The sequence below is a fragment of the Bactrocera tryoni genome, chromosome 4 (genome assembly GCF_016617805.1).
Source record: "Bactrocera tryoni isolate S06 chromosome 4, CSIRO_BtryS06_freeze2, whole genome shotgun sequence".
NCBI lineage: Eukaryota > Metazoa > Arthropoda > Insecta > Diptera > Tephritidae > Bactrocera > Bactrocera tryoni.
In genome coordinates this window covers 70881493-70900400 of record NC_052502.1, presented here as the reverse complement: position 1 = coordinate 70900400, position 18908 = coordinate 70881493, and positions in this window count along the sequence as shown.

Here is an 18908-nt window from a genome sequence, read left to right as displayed (position 1 = left end):
AATCGGCTGCGATGTCTTGTCGGATCCGACTGACTATTCGTTTGAGTTTCTTGACTTCTACGTAAAGCTTGGCGTTGACGGTTTGTCCAGGAGAAAGAAATTCATGGTGGACGATGTCTTTGATGCCAAAAAAGACCATGGACATCGTTTTCACTTTGGATTTGCTCGTTCTTCCCTTTTTTGGACGCCGACGTGTGCCACTCTGAAGATTGCCGCTTTGGTACCAACAAAACACACCACTTCTTGCTAAAGCAACATCTGGGTAAGCCTGCTTGATCATATCAATCGTTTCTGTTACAGATTTACCGAGTTTCACACAGAATTTAATCGCGTACCTGTGCTCTAACGAACGCTACATTCTCGGCTTGGCCCACACAGAAACACGTCGCGCGAAAATATTTATCCTGACTTTCCAGGTGCTCGGAGACAACCAGCCGATCGTTCGTTAGCCAGGAACGCCTTCTATCGAATCTAGTCGGTGAGAAGTACAGCCGCGGCGAAAGAAAATCAGTCCTATTACATTTCGGACAAAGCCTGTACTTCTAGCACGCAGAAAACAAAACAAAGTTTATTCAGTGATTCAGGCTTATTTCTAAACAAGCAAAACTGCCGCATTTGGTACGAATGGTAACCTGAAGAGATTCGAGAGCTGCCGTTTTATCCAGAAAAAAGAACGGTTTGGTATGGTTTGTGGACCACATCGGTTCATATTTCTTCAAAAATGATGCTGGTGAGAACGTAACCCTTAATGGCGACCGTTATATAGCCATCATAACCGAAAATTTGATGCCTGAAATTGAAGCTCGTGATCTCGGCGATATTTGGTTTCAACAAAACAGCGCCACTTTCCACAAATCGCATTAATCAATGGATTTATTGAAGGAACACTTCGGTGAGCAGATAATTTTTTGATTTGGGCACGTCAATTAGCCACCAAGATCGTGTGGTATCACATCGTTAGCCTTTTTTCTTTAGAGCTGTGTAAAGTCTAAAGTCTATGCAGACAATCTCGTTTCGATTCAGGCCTTAGCGCAAAACGTTACGAGAGTCGGATGGACCATCTGAGATATACGGCAAATATTTGTAAGAGCTAATGTAACAGAAATAGATGCCAAAGAGTGTTCTTTCGAATGGTAATAAACATTAACATTAAATTTGAAGTTTCTCTGTTTTTTCTTTAAAAAAGGAGGGAACCTTGAAATGAATGAAAAAGTTTATCACCATTTGGTAGAAATTGTTCTTTCACTTTTAATTATTAAATATTTTATATATTTTTTTTAATTTTCTAGTATGTGATTTAGTGCTAACTCACTTATTTGTCTAACAAGTTTGATACCCCAAAGGATAATATTCGTTTTCTCTTTACACCCTCCTCTTTTGCACAACGTAATGACCTCTTTCCTTTTGGTTCCGCAAAATTTCACAACAATCTATTTAAACTAGCAATTAGTTTTCCGAAAGCTGACAACCATGACTGAGTGACTGACTGATTGGTTGACTAAGCGTTTGTGTGTGTGTGTATGTGTGTGGATGAGAAATGGAGCGGAAAGCAGTAAAAGTGCATAAAGCGGCCAAAAGCTTTTTTCGCTGCCAGACAAAGTGGCATAAGCGTGGTCGCCGTGTGTGTGTGTGTGTGTGGTGCAAAAATATCAAACGTCAAAGAAAATATTTTAAAGTACAGAAAAAGGTGAAATTTTATAAATGCGAAAAAAATGTTAAATATAAAATATTACATGAGTGCCGCACTACGTTGGTGCGCAAAGGTCAGCCAGCGGTTGTGCGCGCAAAATGCAGTTAGTTGAAGCGTAATAGTGTGTGGCAAAAAAATGAGCAAAAAAGAGAACCCAAAAATTGCATGAAAAATCGTAAGTGCAAAAGTGCGTACGCCAGCTGCGTCCGAAAGCCCGGCAATTGCAGCGTTTGTAAGGTTTTGAGTAAATGCGCACAAAGGCACAGAGTACTCATATGTGATGATTGCCGACAGATGTGTGTGTATGTGCGTGAGTGTGATTGGTGCTTATGAATAGTAAAGCGAAGCTGCCTCTTTGCCACTTTAAGGGTGAAAAGTGGTCGCGGCGTCTGAGTTTGCTGGCTGCCGCGCGGCTACAAAGGATCTTTTAAGCACGGGCTTGAAGTGTAGACTTAAAAGCGAATATAATTTTTTTTCGATGCGCCCATAATTCTCCGAAATAAAAAAAAACTATAAAACAGCAATGTTTCTCGAACCTTCCAATGAATGCTAGAGATAAGAAGTCTGCGACAGAATGAGGGACGTTGAGCTTCAGACTGAATATTGAACGTTCCTGAGTTCGCTTGATAATTGATGAATGGGTAACAAACGAAGATTCATTAAAATTTAGATATCCGACCGGCGACTTCTACCTCATCTGAGTTGTGGAAGATTATGGAAACTTTCGCGTTGTCTACTTAACACCATGGTTCACGATCTAAAATACACTGTTTTACCTGAAACTCAATAGTGTTCCCAAAGATGGACAATACTCGTAGAACGGGACAGCAAAGACGGGTACTTCTTTCGGCTATCCAAAATCACGAAACATTCTACCTACTGTCAGTGGACTGGCTTTGCATATCTAGTTATATACCAAATGTGCAATAGGTCGAACTCGGATGGGAGTCCGTCAGCAGTGGTGCGGATTCTTAAAAACCATCGACTTATTTTTTAAGGTATTCTCTGGCCTGCGAATTTGGCACAATTTACGGTTAATTAACCACTTTGAACTCGATCCAAGATGGTGGAAAGTTATACCAGTTTTATATCAGGTATGGGTTCCAGAAACATCGCAAAACTTGAACAACTAATAAAGTGTTTACAACAGTGCACCTGTGGTTCCAAGTGAAGCCAGGTCTTTTTTCCCCTGGTCTTTCCAACAGATTGGAGGTCTTCCTCTTCCTCCGCTTCCCCCAGCGGGTACTACGTCGAATACTCTCAGAACGGGGCTGTTTTCATTCATTGGGACGACTTCGCTAGCGTAGACGTTAGCTAACAGTGACGTGGGAGCCAAGTCGCGAGTGCGACACCTGTTTAAACTTTTATTGAGGTAACAGAACTTGGACGGATATAAATCCGGTAAGGTAGATCTGTAAGTCCGTTTTAGAGGGACTTGTCGTACACCGACATTTGTCGAATCTTTGGAAAAATATTTTGGCGTGAAGTAAAACTTGCTGCTGAGGACACGAGCTCCTCGCTAAGATCAAGTGCGTAAGTTCGTTGTAGCCCATTGAGATCTAAGACCGAACAGTCAGTTGGTACAAAAAGCATATTTCCGATGTCAAAGATATGGCTAGAGCTTTATCTTAAGGCCTAGCGCGACGAAGAAAGTAGTAGTAGTAGGAAGACCGTTGAGTTTGTATCGATTAAAGAGTGAAGTTTCAATTACTAATATAACTTAAAACTCAAGCTCAAAATATATTACAAGATATTTTGAAGATGAATGTTTTCAAATGATCCATCAGTTGATTGTCAATGAGGCACATTTAATAAAATTTGATTTTTCTGACGCCAGCATATTCCCAGATATCAAAGAATAATGCTGCATTTTTATATTCAATCAACATGAATTTTTCCCTACAAAGCCCGCATTTTAGCATTCGGTTAAAAGGAAGCAAAGCAAAGAGTGAGACTGAGTTTCCCGCTAATCACCGCAAACTCCCAGCGCCATCAAGCTGTCACAACGGACACAGCTGCCGTTTGCATTTTTCCCCGCTTACACATTATTGCGGTCGCTGCAGCTGTAGCGCTGCGGTATTTGCCTACGCCTGAGCAGCAGCTGTCGGCGCTACGTAGCGCGGACCCATTTCTGCGTTTGATTCAATTTCCCTCTGCTCGTTTGGCAAAGTCCCCGAAGCAATCTGCATTCGTTGCGATTGATTTCCTCTTCGGCGCTGCATTTCCCCGCTTTTGTTGCACAATTTTTCGTGTCTTCTTTTGCTGCAATATCCTTTGTCGCTTTTACGCTTTGCCGTTGCAATTTCTTTGCTTTATTGGTGAGCGTAAAAGAGCGTAAGAGAAAAAATTACAATTTTGTATATCGAAATGAGTGGAAAATTATTGGAAATTTAATTCACTTTAGGCGCCGGCATTCAAGAGAAGGGCATATGCAAAAGAAATAACATACATACGAGAGCCATAAGTAATTAAAAATGGAAATTAATGGGGGTCACGTACCTTTTTGGAAAACTTTTCTCTTGTCAAGCAAAAGTGAAGGTGAATTGCAGGCTTTGGAAGTACAAAAATATTGAAGATAAAAGATTCAGTTGTCGTAAAATTGATACATACAGAACAGTTCTGTAACTTCATAGTGCCATTCTCGTTGAGATCTTTGTCCCTTTAGCAAAAAAAATTGCGATAGTAGATTTGAGCAAAACTATAGATATTAAAGATTATGTAGACAAGGTGCTGGATGCATAGGAATTTTTTTCTGCTTAGAAACCTCGCTTCTGGCGAGTCATTTTCGATTTGCCTGGCCTGATGGAAGTCAATTTCTCTCCTATTGACAACAGCTAGCAGCTTCTGGGCGTAAGCTTTTAGACGTTCCAATTGTTCTCCGTGAAGATTTGAATTAAGTGTTTGGCCGTTGGGGATCAGCTCAGACTAGATGTTCTTCTTCTAAAACAGTGCTTGGGCACAGTTTTGATTGGCTCAATGTGATTCAATCACGGCCGTTTTCATTTGGTCGTAAGTGAACCACATTTCATTCCGAGTATCCTCCCATCTAGCCATCGTGAGAAATGGACCAATTTTGTTACGATTCAGCTGCGGTTTGCCGATGGATGTTGGGACCATGAGTCCCTAAACTAATTATTTAAAGCCGGTCTTTTGACCTGATGGTGTGTTGCTTTCTTCTAACAGATTTATAAACAGTCCGAGATGGGTATTATTTCTAGTTAGTTCTAGAGGGAAACATGTGCAGAGTCAGATATAATTGGATTCGTAGTTTACTGTAGCATCCGAACTTTTTAAAGTGCAGAAGTTTTGCGACCACCTTCAACTTTAGTCAGTCCATCCATCCTATGGGTAAGGCTGAGTTCAAGTTACTTCAGAGGTCACAGTTGGCGTATAGTGTACCGCCTATACTAAGTATTTTAGCTGGGAATAGTAATAAGCAACCCCCGACCAAGAGCTGCAGGAGAGGCTTGGCTTAAAATGCCTCATGTGCCCAATGAATCTTCGGAGAAGAAGCCAACAGAAGCCGCCTTTAAATAACAGTTCACAAACCCCACAGGGGTTGCGCCGAGCATCTAATGGGCTCAGGCGTCGACGAAAATCCTGGCAAGGGCCCATCAGAATCGAGGTCAGGAAGAGCCTGATTATGGTGTACAGGAAACCCGAAATGGATCAGTCAGTAGGTAAGACTGACACCTCGCCGAAATGGCTGACAGGCTAACGCTGCTCAGATATCCGTCTCGTTAAAATCATGCAGATCTTCAAGCACGTTCATAGAACGTTGTCATATTTTTGGCCGTACAGGTTCAGTTGAGACGAACTCCAGATTAGTGCACGAACTGGCTCTGAACATAAACTCCCGTAAGAACTTATGTCAACCCTCGGTTAGTTCTAATTGACGTATTGCGAAGCTAATGAAGGCCTTTCCTAAACTTTAAAATTAATCACAACTTGAAAAGAAGAAACAAATCGCTTAAAAGAAATCCATGCAATTTAAGACGAGCCTAAATGTGGAAACAGTTTCAAAAGTCACAGATTTCACACAGTTGTCAAAGAGATGAATCGACAGAAGATCAGTTTTCAGGAAGAACTGTTTTAAGTGTAATTATGTGAACGCCTTTGACCCACCGAATGCTGACAATTTCAGATTAAAACCGAACTCGAAAGACGGGGTATATTGTAAATTGCTTGTCCGGACTTTTGCCTTTCATCAAAAAGTTAAGACCAAAAGTAGGAATGTGGTTTAAAACATTCCCAAAACTCTGACAACTATGAGTGCGACTATACTGTGGTCTTCTGCTTACAGATACTCTTGGATTTTGCATGAAAGGAGAAACAGAACTTAGGCAGATATAAATCTGCTCATTTTAGAGGGAGAAGTAGCATTCCTCCACAATGAGAAATTTAACTAATTTATTATAGTATCGCCGTTTTCTTAGTCACCTCCGACTAACTTTTAATAGTATCTCAGGAATGATTAATAAAAAGAACGTACTTGAAGTGAGTTCAATAGAAGCACCTGGGTATAGAACACTTGCTTAGACCTGACTCCAGCATAATCTAGTTAGAAAATATTTGTGAATGATATGAAAAATAGTTCTAATAGACTTGTCTAATTCAAAGATTCAAGCTGTTGCTATGGATGTTGGATTTCGTAAGCTTTTCTTCCAGCAAGTTTGAATCCTTCTATGCCTAATCAGTTTGTCTGGTAACAGGCAATCTTCAATATTATTCTCGGCAACGGTAACGAGATTTAGAAATCTTTAACTGATCACTACTTTTCGGTCCTACTCTTTCGAATTTAGATGCGTAACTGAAAACTGACACATTTCGCAGTCTTTGAGAATACACCAGGTAAAAAAAAAATAGTTGAGAAGTATCTAAATTCATTCTTTCAGCGGAGAAGTGCCTACCAAGATACCAAGATACCAATGAAACGCGTGCAGCCCACCATTTGTTTACTACTAAGTTAGAGTAATTTTCAATGATTCTCTTTAGGTTTTACTTCGGAAGCTTTTCTGCAAGCCAGCGAAGGTTAGCGTGTACATATTACAGCTAACACAGCACTTAATTATCTAAATGTTGTTACTGCTGCGAGCACCAATTCATTATTGGTCTGCTTTTTGACGAAAAAGCTACTTTAACGCACAAATTCATATTTACTTTTTGATTAATTACCCACACTTTTCGTGCTGAACAAAAGCCACTTTTGATTGCCTCGTCATTTTCGCCGATTATTGTAAATTAAGTGCATTAGTAAAAGCTACAGACAAATTTTTATTATCTTAACTTTGCTGACCTTATAGAAATGAAGTGCAGACTGGGCGATCCGAGCTTGTAGGTAGTATATGATAGAGCAGGAGAGTACTCCTAACTTTTAGTCAACTCAGCGGTGAGTGCGGCTGCTCATTTTCAAATTATACATCTAAATGGCACAATTCCTCTCGCCCCACTTGTGTAGTGAAGCGCACTTTGTTCTGCAAATATTTGCCAAGTGTGTTCTGGCCAGCAACTTGTCCGTACGAATTCATCATCAAAAAGATTAATGCGCCTCATTGCTTGGCAGCTCGTATCGCTCGTATCTTGAGTAACTTTTCAACTTATCTGTTTGATTGCACGCTTGAAAAATTATTAATTGTCGGCGGAGGCGTACAGCAGCTAGCCGGACAAGTGAAGTTTGGATGGCAGAGTGGTGGTGGCTTGCTAATGTGATTGCCAGCAGCTTTTGGTGGTATCATTATCTTTTGAGAATATATACTTTCGGTGGGCTTGAAGTAGAGTTTTCGTTGCGAGTCTCCAAGCGGGAGTATGCCACAAGCTTACTTTCACTTTCAGCTGTAACTTATATAACTTTGCATAATGTCAAATGAGCTGATACTGATAGTAATCAGTCTGCGGATGGTCTTTATTGAGCGATTTCAAATTTATTTGCATGTCAAGTGTAACGAAAATCAACAAAAATAAATAAAAATGACGAAAAGTCGCACTCATTTAAAAAGTGATAATTCATCAATTTCAGCTTGACGTACTCAAAGTCGCGAGACATTTCTAGATTTATGAACATTTGTCACTTGTCCAATGGATGTCTATATGTATCTATTTCGTACATACTATTTTCAAAAGTAATCGATAAACTTTTCAAGGAAGTAAACATGAAACGGAAATGGAAAACGGGTAGACCATCGATTAACTATCTGAAATATAACCGTCAAATTTGGAATTCGATCCAAAAATGATTTTATCTCGACTTTTAAAAAGAACAACCCCGCAATATGAGCATAAAATTGGTCATATATTGGAGCAGGCTTTTTACCTACCACTCAGAATATATGTCGCCGAGTATATTTCTGACCAATATAAAAACTGTCTCCCGAAAGCAATCAACTAAACCCTAACGAGCTCGACTTTAAGTGGTTTTTATGTCAGCGGTCCTAAAGGTATTAAGAGTCAAATATGAAAATTTGGAGTATTAATTTGAGAATATGTGGGGGAGACCTGAAATATATCATTTCTAAATAACCAGCGGTTTGACGAAACACTGTAGCGCAGCTTTTATGGGAGCAACAATCCTTAGACTGTGGCCTCTTAGACTGTGGTCACTAAACATTGACAGTGTTGTTTAGTGTTGTTGGCAAAACAGCTTAACATAAAGTGCATGAACTGTTTGCTGTAAGTTAAAAGCTTCTGTAATATGAATAATTCCAGCTATAAAGGGCAGAAATTCAGTCAAACTCCTAAAGGCAACGGTTCGGTATAGTTTCTTTCAGGTTTGAGAATGGAGCAGACTTAAGTTAGCTACAAAACCATATCACGTAGGATGTGCGAAAACTAATCTGGGTAAATGTCATAGATGAAGATAGTACATACTGACTATATTTCTAACAATCTCTGGATTTGGTCAAATAAAGTGATGGTACTGCTGAGAAGAATGTGACGCAAAACATGATGAATACACAAAAGTTCATCAAATTGAGAGATTTTCTACAGATCTTGCTTCAAGAGCGACGACAGTGTAATTCCTAAAGGGCATGGCAAGAGTTTAAAGTGAAGACGGCTGTATGAGTGTTGAGTGGTATAAGTCGCTTTACAATCTTTGGCTGCGGTGATTTTTGCTTAGCTTTTGACGGTGCTTGTCGTCGAAATAATTTCGTGCCACTTACATATTAAACCGTGAAGGTAAGGCATTTTTGCGTGACTTTGGACCCTCTTCGTAAGGCGATCAATAAACATGAAGTTTTGCATGATATTGGTTTCTTTGGCTGCAGAATCGGGTTTGGGCGAAGTTCATCGTAAAAGTGGCCTCATTGTCTCGGGCAGTTGGATATTATAAGGAAAGAGGTTGTTATATGAAGTGGACCCTCCTCGTGAGTTTAGGTCAATGCACGGGTCTCGGGTAATTAGGTATTATAAGGTAAGAGGTTGTTTTATGAAGTGGACCCTCCTCGTGAGTTTAGGTCAATGAACGGGTCTCGGGTAATTAGTTATTATAAGGTAAGAGATTATTATGTGAATTGAAGCATCCTCGTGAGGGTAGGTCCATAAAGGTCATATATGACTTTATTTCATTAGCTATCAGATAGATCAGTGTCTAATGTTTCTTGTTGACTTTACCTCAAAGATTCTTGGTAATTATTGTAGTAGAAGTATGAACCTTGAGCTGGTCTGCACAAGATATATTGAACTTCAAAGGCTTTCGCGAATTCGAAGAAATCCGAATTCATTTTAGAATTAGCTTTAAATGGCTTTGGACTATTCCAGTCTGAAACCTTTCACATCTGAACAAATTTTTTTTGCTAAAGTTTTTTATGTAGTTCTATAACTACCAGCCCAAATAGCCGCTCTACTTTTGACTAAGAGTTTAGGTTTTTGGTGGATTTACCTTGGTTTTTGAAGCATATACGCTTTAACGTGTTGAAAAAGTTAGATAAAGGTATCCCCATTTTGTTTATGAATTCCTAAGTAAAACATCGCTAAACTTGGTGTTCAAAAAGTCCACGTGTTTTCTATTGGAAAAAACTTTCAGTTGACTTGTTGTTATAAAATCAAAAGGTGTCAATAAAGTATGCCACAAAAACAGGACTCATTAATTATAATCCTCGGAAATAAATGCGCGTAATAGCCAAATATATTGTGATACAAAAGCAATTAACGATTATTCTAAAAAAATAATAATAACAGCAATTATGCTATTGAATATATGAAATCAAATTAAATGAATATTTATGAAAACTGATTGGCTGCCAGTGCGTATGAGTGATCAATTAAAAATGTCAAAAGTTGTGCATGCCAGGGAAGCAAAAAAAATGTTATAATTAAATATTGCTTTATGATGTCATGGAAAAAATGAAATAAAGTACAAAATTCGCTGGAGCACAATTTAAATTATTAAAGCGTAAATTGGTATATTCAGCATGAGCTAACAGCGTAAATTTTAATTATTTTGGGATTTACAATAAACAAAAAAAACAGAGATTGGAAATTGTTAAAAAAAAATAAAGCTTAAGCTCTTTACTATTATTTGAATTAATTAATTTATTTAGGAATTAAAAACTAATTATATTTGTACTTTTATTTGGCAGCCAATTTAAATGTTTTTTGTTGTAGTTGCCATTTTGGAAAAAAACTAAATTTAAGATTGAAAGCGGTATGAATAATTTACTAGATTCTGTAGACTATTAACTACGGCTGACAGCATTTTTATAATGGAAAGGTTTTTTTGTACGGCAACAGTAGTATTTTCTAGCCTTCTCAACTCTTTTTCTTTTTTGCCTTTACTAGGTCGCCATTCTACATTTTACATTTCGATGGACTTCCTTCGTAGTCTTTAACTACTTTTGTTCTATAACATTTTCATGTTCAAACACATTTTTTTACCGCAATACGGTAAACTTTGCACAGGAACCCCTTATTTACCAAGAAAAACATAGACATTCCTCCCTTATTCGAGCTGAGCAAACTTTTCCGATTCCTATACAAATGAGACAATTTACTAAAACAAATGAGACAACTTACTAAATGAGGAAGGTCAGATAATGCCGAGACCAAGTTCATGATCAGCGTGCGAAAAAGAGCAGAGCTCTAATGTAGAGAGCAGAGAAGTGATGAGAAAGCTAATATCGACTACTCTAATATATTAGTCAATATTTTTGTCTTAAAACGATAAAATTGGAAGCTCACTAATTCTAATTGACTTTCATAAGAGGGACAAAGAAATAGATGAGAAAGAAGATGAGAAAAAGTTATAGAAAGAGAGAGATAGTAAAAATATAAAGCAGAGACAATAAATACTTAAGAGGGAGAGAGAGAGAGACAGAGTTAGAAAGAGACTCTGAGAGAAAAATACAAAAATAAATAAAGACAGGAAATAAAAGAAAAGCAGAGAAAAAAATACAAAAAGTGAGAGCGCTAAAAAGAGAGGCAGAGAGAAATACATATAGCTAATGAAAACCGTTTCCGCGACAGTCGGGTCTAAGGTAACCGGAACGGATCCGGATTTATATCCAACCAAAAGCTGTACAAACAGCAGCGTTTGCTGTCCCTACAACAACAACAAGACAGTTAAGAAGAAAGAGAGAGACAGAGCTCAAAGGCAAGGTAGATAAAAGAAGGAAACGGAGCAAAAAAAAAACACAGTAAGACTCCCAGAAGCTTCTTAAAGTAGCTTGCGAAAGTTATTTAACAACAACAAGACAATTAAGAAGAAAGAGAGAGAGAGCTCAAAGGCAAGGTAGATAAAAGAAGGAAACGGAGCAAAAAAAAAAAAAACACGGTAAGACTCCCAGAATCTTCTTAGAGTAGCTTGCGAAAGTTATTCATCATATACAAGTTTGCTGATGAAATTTATGCGTTTTTTCATCCAGCCTTATTAGGCACCTTAAGAAATTTTCTGAAAAGCTTAAAACATTTCGTCGATTTATGAGCCTCTGGTTCTCCATATCTACGCGTTTTAGGTATCACAAAGCACCTGCGTTCCTAGCCTAAGGGATATTGCCTAACCTTTGGTGCGAGGATCTGCCCTATAACCTAACCTATAAAAGGTTGCGTCAAGCTTAGACGCTGCGTGCTAAGATATGTATATTGGAAGGTGAATGAAACTCTTAAAATCCTCACCCCGTGGATCCTAATTATTTTGTGTTTTTAGCTCGCATTCTTAGTAAGTCTCATACACTAATTAATTAGAGGGTAAAGTGTTTTAGCTTAAGAAAGGCGCACTTCTCTAAATGCTGGATTGGATACCACCTTCCCAATAATATCAAAACAGTCAAAGAGCTGAATGTGTTTCTGATATGAGGAAGTTTTGTCGGAATTATTTCAGCTGTTCGGATCTCGGTAATGCCCGCAATTAGTGAAATATAGCTCTCAAAGCCCTCGCTGAAACTCTTGTGTTTTTCAGAATTCTGTGTTCTCAGCCTACTTATATATTGATCAATTTCTGGTTAGTTTTACCGCTTACATATCTTGATTGTTGTAGCCCTTTCTTTAATTCTTGCTCTCTGATTCGTGGTTTCTAAATTACTTTTGTCTTTTTTCACTCATCTTCAACTCATTAATTCGTTTTCTTTTGTTCTTATTATCCAGCTTCATCGCCCCAACTCTTCAAAGCATCCCTTCATGTATCTTCAATACCTTCCATGCTGTTAGTAACTCTTGACCATTTCTTGGGCGCATGTAAGCTCTCGACTTATGCTTGTTCTTCTACGCATTTACTTGACCCTCATAGTTACAAGACTTTTGTTGCATGCAACTTTTTGTTCGTGAAATACACAGGCAACATACTTGTGAAACTTGTATACATTTGCCCTTATTTGTATTTGTATTTAATAAGCGCTCTTCGAAAATGTTTTGGTCGCCCCCGAAAAACATCAGACTTCTTACTCTCGCTTGCGTAAGAGCAGCAGAATGTCAACGACACTGTTAAAAAAAAGGATAATTAATTTGTGCGCAGCTTTGGTCGCCACAACAGATTGTGAGTGCCGCTAAAGTTGTTGTTATTGCTATTGTTGTTGCCAATGTCGATGCTGATAACCACTTTGTTAGTAGCAGCTTTCTGTTATTATTGTTATTTTTGCTCTTCTGATGGCCATTTTGTTCGTAGCGGACAATGTTATTGTTGCTACTGTTGTTGTCGTTTGGGTCGCGCATACAAACAGTTAATTGAGTTTCAGCGGAAATTGTTGTGGTTGTTTTGTGGTAATACTTTTTTAACTGTCTGTGTGCGTTTCTTTTTACTTTTAATCCATTTCAATTTGGTTTTGATAACAATTACATGGAGGCGGAACGCCATTGCGTATGAGTGATGTCAATTAATTTGCCGCCACTTACAAGCTGGCATGGTACTTGTTAACAGTTGAGTGTTGAAAGAGCGTTAAATGCAAAAAAAAAAACAAAGACAACAAAACTAACAAATGGAATTTTTGATTAAATTAATTAAAATTAAATATTTTACGGAAGAAAAATGCAATTTTATAAAATTTCGTTCTCTAATAGCAATTAATTTGTAATTCTCATACGGTTTATAATATTTTTGTACATATTAAGAGGTTTGTAGAGATTCTTTATATTAAAATTTTAATGGATAATATGCGGCTTCGCATCGGTGCTTCACATTTTATCTGAATTGCTGTCGACAGACAGTTTCAATGGCGAAATGTTCAAATATATAATGGTAAAGCCTAATTTAACTGTGAAGTTGGCTGCGAAAAAATTCAGTAAGATCAGCTGTTATCATTAAACTGAATTACTTAGCGAACGACCCAATACTATATAAGGTCTCTGACGTTTCAACAAATTCTGGTTTAGTGATTTTGCTTATAGAAATTGAATCATACAGTCTGCTGCCGTAATATTTCTATGACTTTTCTGCAGATAAAGGTAAGCGCCGCATGCTGCCCAAAGGAACCCCGCCTGAGTGAATGTATGTAATATTCGCTGAATTTCTACGATCTATTTATTCTGGTTTCCTAACTCAAATAATTCTGTTTGTCTGAATAAAACAATTCTGTTTCTGTTTCTGCATGGAAATCTAATCTGCTTTTGTAAGGTTAATGACTAAGATTGCTGATATAATTAACACTTTTAACTGTAATATTGATCAATATTGCGACACAACTTTCTCCTCATTAGTTCCGAATTTTAATGGTTTTTCTTGTTCTCTCAATCAATTGCTGTTTTTCCCAAATTTAATTTCCTGAAATTTCACGCTTTTAATTACTTCTTTAAAAAAACTTATTTATTGTTGTTTTTCCTGTAATTAATATTAAATTCATGCAAATTGAAGCCATTCCGCTGCCATGGCAGCAGAAATGCTAATTGTGCGCAATTAAAAGGGCAAGCGAATTAAAAAAGCTAGAGAAATAAAAAATCAGCACAACAAAAACAGAAACAGATTGCTATCAAATTGTTGTTATAAACTGCTTGGCAGCACTTCAATGATTATTGCCAACAGGCTAGCGCGAAGGGCGGACTTTTAGACTCCGCGCTTGCCTGTCTACTTGCCGTTAGTTGCAAGTGAAGTGCATTTGTCTGCCAAACATCAGGCGATTTTTGGAGAGCCCGCTAGTAGTATACTTGTACATCAGAACTATGAAATGAACGCTGAAGTGCGCTGGCTTTGACTTCTAGGATATGCGCTGGTCAAATGGCCGGTGGCGCGTCTCGTTTTGAACTTGATTTAATTATGCGGAATACATTTAGTATTTGCTGGCATGCATAATGCGTTTAAGTAATAAACTCTAGAGTGTAATTTTATGAAATTGCAGTAAAATTAACACTTTCGGAATTTAGTTACGTTCCGAGAGCTGGAAGGGCATAAAAAAAGGCAACTTAGATTTTGTATTATATCCTGAACAGGGTATATTAAGTCTGCCACGAAGTTTGTAACAGCCAGAAAGGAACGTCCTTAAATTGTGTATATAATGATCAATGTGACGAGCTAAGCCAAGTTCAAGTATTTATGCGCACTTGTCCCTTGGTTTTTGAGATATCGAACTGAAATTTTGCCCATGCCTACTTCTCCCCAATAAAGTGCTCATTTGTCGGAATCAGCGCTATCGGAACATTGCAGGCTATATCTGTCATACAAACTGATCTATCAAAATCGAGTACTTACATGGAAAACTTTTTTATTATGCAAGATATCTTCACGAAATTCGGTGAGGACTATTGCTCAAGGCAGCGCTGTATTCTCCAAAGAAATTGTTTAGTTCGTACCACTATTGCATATAGCTGCCATACAAACTGTTCGCTCAAAATCGAGTCTTTATATGGAAAAGTGATTTATTTGAAAAGATATCTTCATGAAACCAGGCGTGGATTAATGTTCAAGGTCATGATGCAATCTCTTAAGAAATGGTTCAGATCGGACCAACATTGCCTACAGCAAATTAACAAACTGGTGGAAAAAATCAAGACAAATTTCTTTTTATATGATTTTATGCTATAAGAAATTAGCCTGTGAAGAGTATTTTAGCTTAATGTTTTAACTTTCTGTCTTTAGTTTACTTTGATACCCTTTGTTATAGTAATAGAAACATATGCATTTCTAAGAACACTTATTCTGCTAGTAACCAACCACTCCTAGAGAGGTTCTAAACATTTTTTCATATTGAACTACAACTGTAAGTTCAGCATGCAAACGAAGGAAATTCAATTTGTCTCCAAAAAACCTCAAAATCTTCTACCTCAAAGTTTTCATTTCTTCCCAACCTTGTCCTTAACCACAGCCTGCAAATCATGCTCTTCACCTTGCTTTTCAGTTCAACATATCAGCACTACTTTTGCTGTGGCTCGTCTAATACTCAGACGACCTTTTGTTGTTACGAACACACTTTGTTAGTCAACAAGTTAATCATACGCCCTGTTGACCAAAGCGACCAATGCAAATACATAATGCTGAATGAGTAGAACGCATACAAATGCATACGAAATATATGGAAAGCGCTTGTGTACAAGCAATTAAAGCACAAAATCGAGTGCAAATGCAAAAACAACAAAAATACATTTTTGCATACACATACATACATAGATATGAAACCGAAAAGCTGACGGTAAGCAGAGAGAAATGATAAAACGTGGGAATATGAGCGCAAAACGAAAGATACAAGTGTGTAAATGCTACATATGTATAAGTGAGCGTATGAAATGAAAAATTAATATATATTTACGTATGTAACTGCTCAACAAGATTATTTGACTGGCGGCAATACTTTTTTCGCTTTAAATAAAATAAATTATTTGTACGTAGTTCTGTTGCTGAAGAAGAGTAACTAAAGTAAATAAATAAAGCCAGAGATTAACAAAAATAAAAAAATAAAGATAATAAGGAAAACTACGTTCGGCTGGCACGGAATATCAACTAATCTACTATATACTTGAATATACCCATATAAAGATTAAAATCGAACGTAAGCACAGAGATTTGCATATGTGGTATATGAGGCTTAATGGAAGGTTTGAAAAGATTGTGTTCATATTCGCTACGATTTAAGAGGATATTCTGGTCTAGAAGCATGAATTTCAGGTAATTTTTAAAGTGTCGTAAAAAAAAGGCAATTCATATTTTTACTATCCATTTTTTTATTAGTTATTTGCTAATTTTATAAGAGTACAGAAAAACATTAAAAACTAAAAAAAGTAAAAAATTTCAAAAATTATGAGTTGACGAAGTGGGGCGTCTCTAAAAATTTCCACGTGAACATACCCATGATTTCAACGCTCTGACCACCAAATAAAAAAGGATAATTAATTTAGAGTAATGTCGCAATGGCCGGAACTATGGAAAAGTGGGAAAACATTTTTTTCACAAAATGGCGACTGCCTGAAAAAAAAGTTTTTTTGGATAACGTTTTCTGACTATTTCGAATTTTTTAAAAATAATAAGAAGACTCTATAAAAATTTCAATTAAATCGGTCCAGTAGAACCTGAGAAATCGTGGGTATCGCTCCGAAAAAGTCAGTTTTGAGAAAAACGCGTTTAAAGTCTCTTGTTCGATTAGTTCCGGCCGAACCAGTTTGGATGCCGGGCCAGAAAAATGCCTATATCTCCGAAAATAATTTGAATTTTGAAAAAAGCTCTTCTACACATATTCTTGAATAGTTAAACTTTGAAAGTATAAAAAAAATTTCGATTTTTTTAAATTTCTAGACCAGAATACCCTAATGAAATAGTGGGCGAGATTTCCAAGAATGTTGTATGGCTAACATGCGAAAACGTAATCAACATTGGGAAACTCATGCATTGTCTACATTTATCGACAGAAACAGAATCAAGACCCAATGCAATAAGCTACCTGTTTCGCATTGGCAAGCTTACGACTACGCTGTAAGCAACTGGGGTACCAACGACTGTAGGAGGTATCGCTAGTGAGGTCGCAGAGTCTGTTAACATACGCGTCAAGCGCAAACATTCCAACTCGAACAAGTTTAGACAGACTTATTAGTTCGTCTCGTCATTCTGAGAAGTTAGAGATACATAACTCTGTACCTAGTTCGTTAAATAAAATTGTAGCAGCAACCGCTTATTGCACAAATATATTTTACCTTATGCAACATGTGGCATATGTATAAAAAAAAATTATAATTGAGTAAAAAATCAAAAAAGCAGCCAAGCTTTTTGCTGTTTTTGCTTGCTTGCGGTAATTAAAGCATTCTACCCCACCACCAAGCCATGCCAGTCAAAGAGCAGAAAAAATCAAAACGAAAAAGCGTAACAGAATTTTGCATAGAAAAATAAAACAATAAGCGTAACAATCACAATTATTCCCAAAGGATTGTAGTCTGCCAGCGAAGACATACAAAGCCAAGGGAACGAAGCGGCGGGCATGCGGCTTGTGGTTGCCAATTAAAATGCGCAAGTATAACGGTAAAATATTACAAAATACAATAGCGTTGAGCGCCGAACTGGCAGACGCACATAGTACAACAACAAAAACAAATACACATATGCCAGTTGCTGCCTACGGCCGTGTGGCATTTGAAAGACAATGATGAGCTTATGCGAGAACGCATTGGATTTGTGGCATTTGTAGCTGCAACTGAAATTATTTTCGGTTTGCGTATACAGACAAAAGCAATAATGCAAGCAACAGCAACAAGAACAATTACAACAACAAGAACAATTGCAATAACAGTAACAATAACAACAAAAATAACAATAACAACAAAAATAACTTTTAGTATAATAATGACAGCACTGGCTTTGCTTGGCGCAGCATATTTGCTGCGCTTCGGCTCTGGTCGAGTGGCAAGCCGGTGGTGACCCGCCACAAAGGCATTGAAGCATTCGGTAAGTTTGCATGCCCTGAAAATTAAAGCTAATGCTATAATAAGCTTTTGTCATTTTCTAACTTCGTTATGTGCATACTCATCTGTAACAAATGTTGGCCATAATGCCAACAAATTACCACACAAACACATTCGCACAAATGCGTATTTATAAATATCTAAGAGTGCTGTCAGTGGTTGAAGCATTTCTAGGACTTTTGCTAGCATTGCTATAAAATTTAATTAGTGTAATTTAATTAGTTTGCTGTGCAAGTAGAATTGCGGTGGCTGGCGGTCACTTTGATTAAGCAGTGAATTAGCAAAAGTGTGAATTGATTACTTGCATTTCGAGATAATTAGTTGTAGGATATGAAGTGCGTACAAAATTTAATAAATCTTTATTATTAATAATTGAAATATAATAATAACAAAGTCTTAGTAACGACGATGGAGTAATTTGTAGAAGTTCACGCAAGTGAGGAAAGTTTTCTGAGCGCCAATTACTTGGAAGTGGCCAGAAACGATTCTGTTACATATGGCTGAAGCAGCTCACGACTTTCGGTTTTACACCAAGTATGCTCTGAGTAACTAAAGAACATCCGTTTGAAGGCGAGCTAAACTGAGAAGGTGAATCATTCCTCCGTAAAAAAACACCCCAATGAAAAGGATACAAGAGCCTCTCATGAGGATCCCCTTTTTTATATGGTCGTCATCAAACATATTAAGGATTACGACTTAAGGATATTCACCGGCCTCTTGATTGGGAAACTGTCGCTGCCTAGCTGATTGATGACCTTGTTAGAGTAAAAGCTGACAACTCTGCCGTCCAAGAAGTGCGATGGGCGGGACAAGGACTGAGACGAGTAGGTTCTTGTGGCATATATTACAGTGGCCAAATAAAAAAGCGCAAATTCGGTGTGGGATTCGTGGTGGTAGAGAGACTCCGTCGGTCCGGTGGTTG